Source organism: Dendropsophus ebraccatus, chromosome 11, assembly GCF_027789765.1.
Source record: "Dendropsophus ebraccatus isolate aDenEbr1 chromosome 11, aDenEbr1.pat, whole genome shotgun sequence".
NCBI classification, from domain to species: Eukaryota; Metazoa; Chordata; class Amphibia; order Anura; family Hylidae; genus Dendropsophus; species Dendropsophus ebraccatus.
The window spans coordinates 460,001-472,500 of NC_091464.1; the positions used below are offsets into that span (position 1 = coordinate 460,001).

Sequence of the window (12,500 nt, forward strand, 5' to 3'; positions counted from 1 at the left end):
ATGTCACTTCATAGATAACACGGGGATGTCACTTCATAGATAACACGGGGATGTCACTTCATAGATAACACGGGGATGTCACTTCATAGATAACACGGGGATGTCACTTCATAGATAACACGGGGATGTCACTTCATAGATAACACGGGGATGTCACTTCATAGATAACACGGGGATGTCACTTCATAGATAACACGGGGATGTCACTTCATAGATAACACGGGGATGTCACTTCATAGATAACACGGGGATGTCACTTCATAGATAACACGGGGATGTCACTTCATAGATAACACGGGGATGTCACTTCATAGATAACACGGGGATGTCACTTCATAGATAACACGGGGATGTCACTTCATAGATAACACGGGGATGTCACTTCATAGATAACACGGGGATGTCACTTCATAGATAACACGGGGATGTCACTTCATAGATAACACGGGGATGTCACTTCATAGATAACACGGGGATGTCACTTCATAGATAACACGGGGATGTCACTTCATAGATAACACGGGGATGTCACTTCATAGATAACACGGGGATGTCACTTCATAGATAACACGGGGATGTCACTTCATAGATAACACGGGGATGTCACTTCATAGATAACACGGGGATGTCACTTCATAGATAACACGGGGATGTCACTTCATAGATAACACGGGGATGTCACTTCATAGATAACACGGGGATGTCACTTCATAGATAACACGGGGATGTCACTTCATAGATAACACGGGGATGTCACTTCATAGATAACACGGGGATGTCACTTCATAGATAACACGGGGATGTCACTTCATAGATAACACGGGGATGTCACTTCATAGATAACACGGGGATGTCACTTCATAGATAACACGGGGATGTCACTTCATAGATAACACGGGGATGTCACTTCATAGATAACACGGGGATGTCACTTCATAGATAACACGGGGATGTCACTTCCTGGATAACACGGTGATGTCACTTCCTGGATAACACGGCGATGTCACTTCCTGGATAACATGGGGATGTCGCTTTCTAGATAACATGGTGCTGTCGCTTTCTGGATAACATGGTGATGTCACTTCCTAGATAACATGATGTCGCTTCCTGGATAACATGGTGACGTCACTTCCTGGATTACATGGTGATGTCACTTCCTGGATAACATGGTGATGTCACTTCCTGGATAACATGGGGATGTCACTTCCTGGATACCACGGTGATGTCCCTTCCTGGATAACACGGTGATGCCGCTTCCTGGATAGCATGGGGATGTCACTTCCTGGATAACACGGTGATGTCACTTCCTGGATAACATGGGGATGTCACGATTCCCAGAGCTGTGCGGGCTGTGGCTGCTGGAGAGAATGATGGCAGAGGGACACTGAGGGACACAGGACACTGGAGGGACACTGAGCATCTCTCTGCCATCATCCTCTCCAGCAGCCACAGCCGGCACAGCTCTGGGAGTCGGGCTGTGACCTCACCATGTTATCCAGGAAGTGACCTCACCATATTATCCAGGAAGTGACATCCCCGTGTTACCCAGGAAGTGACATCACCGTGTTACCCAGGAAGTGACATCACCGTGTTATCCAGGAAGTGACATCCCCATGTTATCCAGGAAGGGACATCCCCGTGTTATCCAGGAAGTGACATCACCGTGTTATCCAGGAAGGGACATCACCGTGTTATCCAGGAAGGGACATCACCATGTTATCCAGGAAGTGACATCCCCATGTTATCCAGGAAGTGACATCCCGTGTTATCCAGGAAGTGACATCACCGTGTTATCCAGGAAGTGACATCCCCATGTTATCCAGGAAGGGACATCCCCGTGTTATCCAGGAAGTGACATCCCCATGTTATCCAGGAAGTGACATCACCGTGTTATCCAGGAAGGGACATCACCGTGTTATCCAGGAAGGGACATCACCGTGTTATCCAGGAAGTGACATCCCCATGTTATCCAGGAAGTGACATCCCCATGTTATCCAGGAAGTGACATCCCCATGTTATCCAGGAAGTGACATCCTCGTGTTATCCAGGAAGTGACATCCTCGTGTTATCCAGGAAGTGACATCCTCGTGTTATCCAGGAAGTGACATCACCGTGTTATCCAGGAAGTGACATCCCCATGTTATCCAGGAAGGGACATCCCCATGTTATCCAGGAAGGGACATCCCCATGTTATCCAGGAAGTGACATCCCTATGTTATCCAGGAAGTGACATCCCTATGTTATCCAGGAAGTGAAGCCTTGATGTAAGTGCAGAGAAATAAGCACTTTATTAGTATTTCCCATAATAAATGTATATTGGGGATTTGTATAACTTTTCTTTTTTTTTTTTTTGTGGGTGGGGGGGCAATACAATACTTTAATAAAAATTTTCACCGGACTTCTCCTTTAAATGTAACATCCTCCAATGGAGTCAGCCTTAAGCTAAAGCCCCAAACTAAATCCCCATGCTAAAAGCTAAAGCCCTAAACTAAGCCCCAAGGTAAAGTCCAGAGCGAAAGTAAACTGAGAAAAGATTCCAAATGTGCAAACTTTCCGAACCGAGGTTGGTTACGAATAATGAAAAATGTTTGTGACTGAACCAAACTTTCTGCAAAGTTCATACGAATTCAGTCCAAGATGGCAGCCGCACATTTTATATTATTCTACAATAAAAGCCTGGGTGTGTGATGGAAGCCATCCAGTTCGCTCCTGTACAGAGAACTGAACACATACACACAGAGAGGCAGGGATATAGAAGGTTGATTAGGTATCAGGGACAGATTGAGGGCAGTGTGAGGGAAGTAGTACAAGCTGAGTAGCTATGAAATCACTCCTGCCCTGTCCCTTAGTGTGTCCCTACATTCTGTCCACAGCTCTCCTGGGTGAAGTTAACCTTGTGAAGCACCTCTCAGGTGAGATCTTTAGTCCTGTTGTAAAACCGTATCTGGCAGCAGAATATTGATAAGCTGACCCATGGCAATTTCAATGCCCCAGATTTGAACCCGAACCCCACTGAAATCAATGGGGATCGGAATTATGGGGTAAAATGGATGTTAGAAGAAATGGAAAACAACAGGTAACAACTAGGTAGGAAAAGTACTTAAAATTGTAACAAAAGATGAACTGGAAACTATTAATTTTTAAAAAGGAAACCAAAAATGAAGAGCACATCAAATAAGGGATGTGGCCCTGATTGAGCTGGAGCTTAAAGGGAGATGTACAGCTGCTATACCTGTGTCTGCTCCACACCCAAATGTAAAATCTAACTCTGGTGCAAACAGGTGCCAGGCCTTGCAGCATCATTTAGTAGGCCCCAATACTCTTCGGATGGTGAGGCAAGACCAAGCTAAGGCCTTAGCAGATTTCATGGCACAGAGCGCCTCCAGTTACAGGGCTTTGTCTTCCCGTCACCCCTCCATTGCTGAAGGCATAGAGCACACGAGTCACGGAGAGGTCGCTATTGCACTATGGCGATGAACCCCTGCCCCAGTTGCAAAGACACTGAGTGCACTGATGCCCAACCACTTGTGTTGGAGGGTGAGGATGTGCCAGCGCTAGTGATAAGCGAACGTGCTGGTCCGAGCTTGGTCCTCGATGGAGTATTAGGGTACTCGATGGTTCTCGTTACTCGGACGAGCATCTCGCGATACTCGAGAAAATCTCATCATTCGTTTCCTGTAAGTTTGGGCGCTATTTCTCAGCCAATAAACATGCAGGAAAATCTCTGGTACATCCTGCGATGACATGGGACTTATACATGTCGATAGCAGCGATTGGTTGGCCAGATCAGATGACCCTGCCATATAAAACTGGGCGCCGACAGTGCTGGCTTCAGACGCATGCTGTGAGAGATCAGGGACAGAGCTGCTGCTGGTCAGGGAGAGTGTCAGTGTAGGATATAGCCTTCCAGTAGCCAGGGTATATACCAGCAATACAAACACACAGACCTTTTCAGGGCTTAAAAGCTTTTATTATTACTATTACTACAGACTGCTGGCTGGGACTTGCAGTGCTGCTACTGCGATTTAACCAGCACACTGTGGTGACCGGCTGCTGGCAGAAAGGGGACGTTAGGTGTTGTATACACACCCCTAAGAAGTGCTCAGTGTACTCCTTTATGATTTTAGGGCTGGTGGTGCAGCTATATTACACAGTATTGCTGGGATTTCTAGTACACCTGCATACAACTATTTCACTGCTGATTTTGAAGGGGGCGTCATAGTGTGTATAGTTCATGCCAATACCAGATTGCACCGTATAGCCCCCCACAAAACTAGTGGGAGCACAAGTATTTTTCCTGATTTCTGTATTTCATACGCAAGGTCTATCTAAGCTCCATACTGTGCAGTGTCCATAAAATGGTGACCCCCAGGGGTAAGGGTCGAGGACGTGGGGTTCCAAGCGATGCAGTGGGCAGAGGTCGCGGTTCTGGGCAGGGTGACACAGCAGCACCCATTGAGGAGGTAGCAGTGGCACACCGCAGACGTCCACTCCCTAGCTTCTTCACCCAACTTACGGGGTCTCAGGGTAGACCGATATTGAAACCGCAGCAGTGTGAACAGGTGCTGACGTGGATAGCGGATAATGTGTCCAGTAACTTCTCCACCACCCAGTCTTCTACGCAGTCCACCCACACTACCCAAGGGAGTGGAACCCTTGCTCCATTAGCTCCGCCTCCTTCCCCACAGCCTGGCCCCTCCATCCACCACCACCACCATGCTCCCAGGAACTCTTTTCTGGACCCTTCCCTGAGTCAAAGCAACCGATGCAGTCGATCTGTCCTGATGCCCAAACTATGCAGCTCAGGCAGTCGGTGGGTGATGAGAGTGGGGACTTGTAAGCGGGGTTGGAAGAGGTGTCTGATGATGATGATGATGAGACCCGGTTGTCAGACAGTGAGGTTGTTTTCATGGATGAAACTCTAAGTGAGGAGGAGAGTGAGTAGCTGGTGGATGAGGACGAGGTGACTGACCCGAGCTGGGTGGATAAGCCTAGTGAAGACCGTGCTTCTGAGGGGGGGGCAAGTTCACCCGCAGGACCGGTTGGTAGAGGAAGAGGGGTGGGCAGAGGGAGAGGCAGGGGCAGAGCGAGTAGATCAGCAACTATTTCACAGAGTCAAACTCCCGTGGCCAGGCCTAGATGTTCCCAAGTCTGGAGGAAGAAAGTGCGGATGACCGACGGACTGTAGTGTGCAACGTGTGCCACGCCAGGATCAGCAGGGGAGCCACCACTACCAGCCTAACCACTACCAGCATGCGCAGGCATATGAGTGCTTAACACCCCACTCAGTGGAACCAAAGCCGTTCACTTACTGCCAGTCGCACCCCTGCTCCTCCCCTGGCTCTGTCAGTCCCCCCACCCAGGCCCCAGGCACGAGCGCCTCCCACCCTACACGCATCCCTTCACCTCCACTATGCTCCACACCCTCCAGCAAGGTGTCCAAGCGCAGCGTTCAACTGTCCCTGCAGCAGACCTTTGAACTTTCCAAAAAGTTTTATTACGTTTTTTGTTTTGTTCCGCAAACAATTGCAAATGAAAGAGCATCAAGTGTACAAAGAAGCCCACAATCGGCAATGTATGACCATACATCAAATAAAATAAATCCAACAGTTTAAAGTGGAAGCTATCATTGACAGCAGAAAAGGGTGTAACTAACATCACATCATTTTTAACCATAGTCCGATGTTAAAACTACTGGGCAGACCGAAATGTCGTCTGCTAAATTCAACTAAACAAAGACCCCGGGTTCCAGCGTCCGGTGGGACCGGGGCCGAGGAAGCAATAAGAGAGAAACAGAAAAGAGAGAAAAAGAAGAGTCAGACAAGACAAACCAGGAAAAACAGGAAAGGGAATAAGGGGAAGAGGGGAAGGGAAGAGGGGGAAAGGAGGTAGTGTATGGCCCTCGCACCACCCAAGCCCGTACAACCGCAGGGGCGTACAAGGCCAACAACCCTACGTAGAGGAGGATATATAAGAAATCCAGGGCTGCCAGACCTTTAGGAATTTTTCTTCCCTATCGTGAAGAAGAGCATGCAGCCGGTCATTGACCATAATCCAGTTGAGTTTAACTCTCACCAATTCCAGGGGTACCGCCCCTTTTTTCCAGGAGGTGGCAATCGCTATCTTTGCCGCCAGAAACAGAAATGAGGCAAACTGTTGTACGGCCTTGGACGCCCCCGGGACCCTCACATTCAGCAAGGCAACAGAAGGATACATGCGCACATTGCACTGTGTCAATGAGAATAATAAATTAAAAATTCGTCTCCAAAACCGTTTTACCTTTGGGCAGTCCCACCAAATGTGGCTCATGGTACCAACTCCACCACATTGTCTAAAACAGAGCGGTTAGTAGTTAGGAACCATTTTAGCAATACGAGCCGGGACCAAATACCAGCGGAGAAGAACTTTATAATTGGCTTCCACCAAAGCCATGTTAATTGAGATTTTAGCAGTATTGGATGCTATATCCTGCCATTCCCGGGTGGAGTAGGAAAGAGCCAAATCCCTTTCCCACTGCACCATGTAACTCAACTTATCTGAAGGTGTGGTGAAATGGGCATACAACAGTGATAAAACATGCTTCCCTGACGGGGAATTTATACATAAACCTTCAAAAAACGTAGTCACAGTTACATCCACACATCTATCTTTCCAAGCAGTGAGAAAATGAACAATCTGGTTATATCTAAAAAGTGTTCAGCTTCAGGCAATTTATGAATTGTAACAAAAAAATCTCTAGGGCGAATGCCTTGTCTATAAAAAAAAAGTTGCCAATCCTGTATAAACCCTTGTCAGACCACCATTTAAAGACAGAGACGCGAACGCCTGGGGCAAATGCAGGGTTGGCAAAAAGGGGAGCAGCCGGAGTGTGCTCCGATCCCAAAGCAAAAGAACGATTAAGCCGATCCCACAGGGACAGCATAGAAGAAAGGAGTGGGCATAAGATCGGTGGACGTTTTTTCATAGGAAGCCACGGCAACAGATCCAGCGGGAAGGCCGGGCAAGCAGATTGTTCAATGGGAACCCAGCCGGGATGGGCAGTGGTACGATGTAAAGAAACGATTGGGGCCAGGCGGGCAGCGTAGTAATATTTAATTATATTAGGCAGACCAAGGCCTCCATTAGTCCGGCTGGAGTACAGTGTCCGTTGAGGCACGCAACAACGACGAGGACCCCATATAAAAGCCAAAATCTCCCTCTGTAGACCCCGGAGAAAGGGAAGTGGGATATCAATGGGGACCGTACGAAATAAGTATAATAATTTCGGAAGTAGGGTCATTTTAACTGCCGCAATGAGGCCCAACCAGGTAAGGTTAAGAGTGGACCAAAGTTTCAGATCCTCATTCAGTTTCTTCTTAAGAGGGATAAAGTTTGAAGAGAAGAGGGAGAAAAGAGAAGACGTAAGGGTGATTCCCAGACATCTTAGCTTATCTTCTCTCCAACGCATCTCAAAATTTAACTGGATCAATTTAGCGGCCGCGTGGGGGATATTTAAATTCAATATTTCCAACTTACTATGGTTAATTCCCAAACCCGACACTCTAGCAAACTTATCTAGTAGGCTATAGACATTCGTAAGAGAGGTCAAGGGGGAAGTGAGTAGTAACAGGATATCATCTGCATAAAGCGCACACTTATGTTGTTCACCATTCACCTCTATTCCTTTAATGCTCCCATGTGCCCTAATCAGACGCGCTAAGGGTTCTATTGCAAGAATAAATAGAATGGGGGACAGAGGACATCCTTGTCTAGTTCCACGTTCTACCCCTATAGCAGGAGACATGTGACCCTTAATGTTTACCCGAGCTGTAGGGTGAGAGTACAGGCCTCGCAAGAGAGTTAAAAAATTAGGACCGAAGCCCCATTTATCTAGAATATTGAACAAATATTCCCAATCAAGGGAGTCAAAAGCTTTATGCAAGTCTAACGACAAACACAAAGCTTGTTTGGAGGAGGTCGGAGCCCACTGCGAGTGCACCAAGGATTCAAGGTCTATCACCCTCCTTGTTTGATCCGCTGACTGTCTATTAGGGACAAAACCCACTTGATCTATGTGAATATATTGCTCTATAAAGGAGTTAATGCGCGTGGCCATAATTTTAGTAAGGATTTTTATGTCGACATTAATAAGAGATATAGGCCTATAATTTTCACAAAGGAGATGATTTTTATCGGGCTTGGGGATTACCGAGATATAAGCCTTAAGTGAGTCAGAACAGAGTTCAGATCCCTCTCTCAAAGAGTTAAACAATAAAACTAAATGTGGGGCTAGAATGTCCACAAATTTTTTATAATAAAAGCTGGAGAAGCCATCAGGCCCTGGTGCGGAACCATGTTTAAGCCCTTTAATGGCGCTCTTTACCTCTTCCAGCGAAACGGGATCATCCATTAAGTCTTTGTGTGCTGCTGCTAAAGTAGGCAAATCCAAGTCTGCGAATAAGGATTGCGCCATTGGTTTTTGAAACTCACCCTCCCGTTTATAAAGTTTAGAATAAAATCTATGAAAGGCCTCTAAGACTGAGGGGGGATGCTGTGAAACCGTCCCATTAGGGAGCCTCACAGTGGGGATAGCCGTATGTCGAAACTTTGGAGACAAACGTTTAGCTAAGAGAGACCCAGGCTTATCACCCGGACTAAAGAATCTATACTGCGTCCACCGCAGGCTTCGCTCTGCCACCGAGGTCAGACAAATATCTAAAGTTGAAGTAGCGAGGACTGAGCTGAATACCAGCCCAGGGCTCGGGTTCCTCTTATGGAGGGTGCACAGCCGCTTGTATTCTATAGTTTTTGACCGTAGAGTAGCATCCCTCTCCTTTTTGAGTCTAGAAGCTAATTTAATTAGGGTACCCCTAATCGTGGCCTTATGGGCCTCCCAATTAATCGCAGGCGAGGTCTCATCAGGTAAATTAACAGCAAAGAAATCTTGAAGACCTGAAAGGACCTCAGCGCAAGCTACAGGATTGGTCAGTAAGGTCTCATTTAATCTCCAAGGTAGAAAAGCGGGGGTAATCCAGAAAGAATCTAGCACCAACCGGGTCATGATCAGACCATGGTATAGGGGAAATACTAGCCTTAGAGAGATTAAAGGAGAGTTGTGAAGAGAGAAGAACATGGTCTATACGAGAGAAGGAGGAATGAGCTACAGAGAAATAGGAATAATCTTTGGTAGTAGGGTTCGCTGCCCGCCAGGCATCAATCAAATTGTAAGTGTGAAACAATTTGGCCAGTAGAAGGCCCTGCTTGGATGGGGCTCTGGACTTGGACAGTTCTCCAGGTTTTCTGTCTAGAGAAGCGTCCAAAGCCAAATTGGAGTCACCAGCAAAAATCAGGCGCCCCTCGAGGTGGGGTGCTAGTAGTTTAAACATGTTTTGGAAAAATTGTACCTGTCCCGTATTGGGTGCATAGTAGGATAAAAAGGAGACTGGGGAGCCTTGCAGAGTACCCGTCCGCAACAGGTAACGTCCGTCAGGGTCGCTATAAGAATTGGATAGCGTAAAATCAACCGATCTGGAGAAGAAGATGCCTACTCCTTTCTTCTTTTCGTCCGCCAAAGCTAAAAAAAACACAGGATAATGGTTATGCATGAATTTTGGTACAGAATGCGTGGAGAAATGAAGTTCTTGCAAAAAAACAACATCAGCCTTCATAGAACGATATAACTGAAAAGCTTTTTTCCTTTTAGTTGGACTATTCAAACCCTGGACATTGTGTGTAACAACCTTGAGGTCAGACCTATGGGACGCCATTATGTATGTTTCTGAACACTCTAATCATCAAGCCAAGGGGGAGCGAGGGACAGAGGGACAAACAAGAGGGAAAAGAGAAGGAAGGGAACAGAAAAGAAGAAGTTAAGAGAAAATCTACAAGGGACCAAGGTCCCCAAAACAGGACCTTAAGAGATTGCCCTCCCATAATTAGAGGAGCAAGCTCAGGAGGTCAGGGAGAGCACAAGGGCAAAACCCTATCAGTCCACGGCAGCCTATCATGGGTCAGGCTCCCTACATGAAGCCAAAACAGTAACATAAATCAAAGAAACATTACTGAATAAGCAAGGGTACTATAGAAACGGTGACAGTCCAGCGCCTATTCACACCAAAGTCCAAGGACAGGACATGATCAAACATCAATTAGGCCATCACTTAGGCCGCGATCTTGAACCCCCTTTCCACAGCGGAGAAAGGGGCGGTTTCTGCCTCCAATCGGAATCCAACAAAGATCTTGGCGGAGAGCTGTTAGAGTCTTTTGTCAGTAACCCCAAAGAGATGAAGATCGACTCTCCCTCTGGCAGTGATGTGAAGCTATGAGGTCTATTCTTGTACGTGAAGACCAAACGGAAGGGGAAGGCCCACCTATAGCGAATCTCTTTCCTTTGCAGAATTTGTAGCAAAGGCTTCAACGTGCGTCGCTTTTGGATCGTACTGGGAGCCAGATCCGCATATATCTGGATGGGCATGTCGCGGAGCATCAACTCAGGATTATCTCGAGCAGTTCTCAGCAATTTTTCCTTTGCCATAAAGTAGTGAGGCTTAACCACAACATCTCTTGGAAGGCCGTCAGCCCTGGGCGCCGTCAGAGCCCGATGAACCCTATCTAGGTCATAGTAGCGGTCCGGGAGATCAGGAATAAGAAGATGAAACAGTTCTTTAACCGCTTCCTCTAGGTCCATGACACTCTCAGATAGGCCTCTAATACGGAAATTTTCACGGCGTGACCTATTTTCAAGGTCTTCTATTTTTGCGCGTGCTACATCAAGTTGACCATATAGCTCCCCCATGCAGGAAGAGTGTTGGTTAACTGTGTTCACAGTAGCATCTATTTTAGATTCCATCGCCTCTAACCTCACCCCCACTTCCTGAAAGTCAGATTTCAAGTCAGCAGTAATCCTGGAACAGGCTTTCCCCAATTCTTGTTGTAAAAGTAATGAAAATCTGGACAGGAGAACTTTATCAGGAGAATAGTGCATCATGTGTGCAGAGTTTCTATCCTCCATGTCACCTCCCTCCATTTCATGTCTGTCCGGGCTGTGCTGGCTGGGTGCCAAGTCAGAACTTGACTGACTGAGGGCTATGTCCGCCATTACTTTATCCAGGGACGAGCCCTGTGTATCCTGGTCCCCAAAGATGTCAGAGGAGGGGCTGGGTGATCTGGCGCGGGTGGACGCCATGGGGGACTGGGCAGTTATTACCTCCTTCCTGGGAGAAGCCCGCCGCCCCGTGTCGCTCCTGGGGGAAGCCTGTGAGGCCGCACGCTGAGGCAAGATAGCGCCGGACCGAGTCTGCTGCGAGGAGGGCCGTTGCTGCGCAGTGACATGGGGAGCTGCAATGTGGCCGGTGCCCTTGCTGTTCTTGCCCATCCTCGTCGCTATCCTGTAGCCCGGACAGTCACCGAGCTGTTTGGGGAGAAGAGGAGCCGGACCGGAGCGTATATTCGCTTAATTAGCGCTGCGGAGGCTGGCGGGACTGCGGAGCTCAGCAGGACGCGTCCGCCATGAACCCCGCGCGCATGCGCTCTATGCAGCAGACCTTTGAACAGAAGCACAAATACACGGCCACTCACCCGCATGCACAAGCTCTAAATGTGCACATAGGCAAACTGCTGAGCTTGGAGATGCTGCCATATCGGCTGGTAGAGACAGAGGCTTTTAGTAACCTCATGGCGGTGGCTGTCCCTCGGTACTCTGTTCCCAGCCGCCACTACTTTTCACGGTGTGCCATCTCAGCCCTACACCAGCACGTGTCAGATAACATCATCCGTGCCATGACCAACGCGGTCAGCGACGAGGTCCACCTAACCACGGACACGTGGACAAGTGCTGGCGGGCAGGGACACTATATCTTCCTGACGGCACATTGGGTCAACTTGGTGGAGGCTGGGACAGAGTCTGATCCTGGTTCCGCTCATGTGGTGCCCACCCCGAGGATTGCGGGGCCTACCTCGGTTGCGGTCTCTCATGATTTGTACACCTCTTTCTCCTCCTCTTCTTCCTCCTCCTCCTCTCCATTACCCTCCACGAGCACGTCGCCTCCATCTCGTAGTATCAGCAGTGCGGTGGGTAAGCACCAACAGGCGGTGTCGAAAATGCCGAGCTTAAGTGACAAGAGGCACACGGCCCAGGAGCTGTTGCAGGGCATCACGGCGCAGTCAGATTTTTGGCTCGCGCCACAGAGCCTCAAACCAGCCATGGTTGTGTGAGACAACGGGCAAAACCTGGTGGCGGCTCTGCAACTCGGCAGCCTCACACATGTACCATGCCTGGCCCACGTGTTCAACCTAGTGGTGCAGCGGTTTCTGAAGACCTACCCCAATGTGGCTGACTCTGTGACGGACGCTGCCACCCTTAGGGCAGTGCAAAGGAGCTTGTAACTGCCGGCTCACAGACTGCTGTGCGATGTACCCATGCGGTAGAATTCCACCTTCCAGATGGTAGCCAGGGTTTACCAGCAACGCAGAGCCATTGTGGAATGCCAGATGTCAACCTCGGTAAGAAGCGGTAGTCAGGT

General features: G+C 48.3%; 1 protein-coding gene across 3 annotated transcripts in view; it reads right to left on the minus strand.

The window, feature by feature from the left end:
- DCAF6 (DDB1 and CUL4 associated factor 6) overlaps positions 1 to 12,500 on the minus strand; it is a 413,552-nt gene that overhangs the window by 238,266 nt on the left and 162,786 nt on the right. The gene's annotated exons all lie outside the window — the stretch shown is intronic.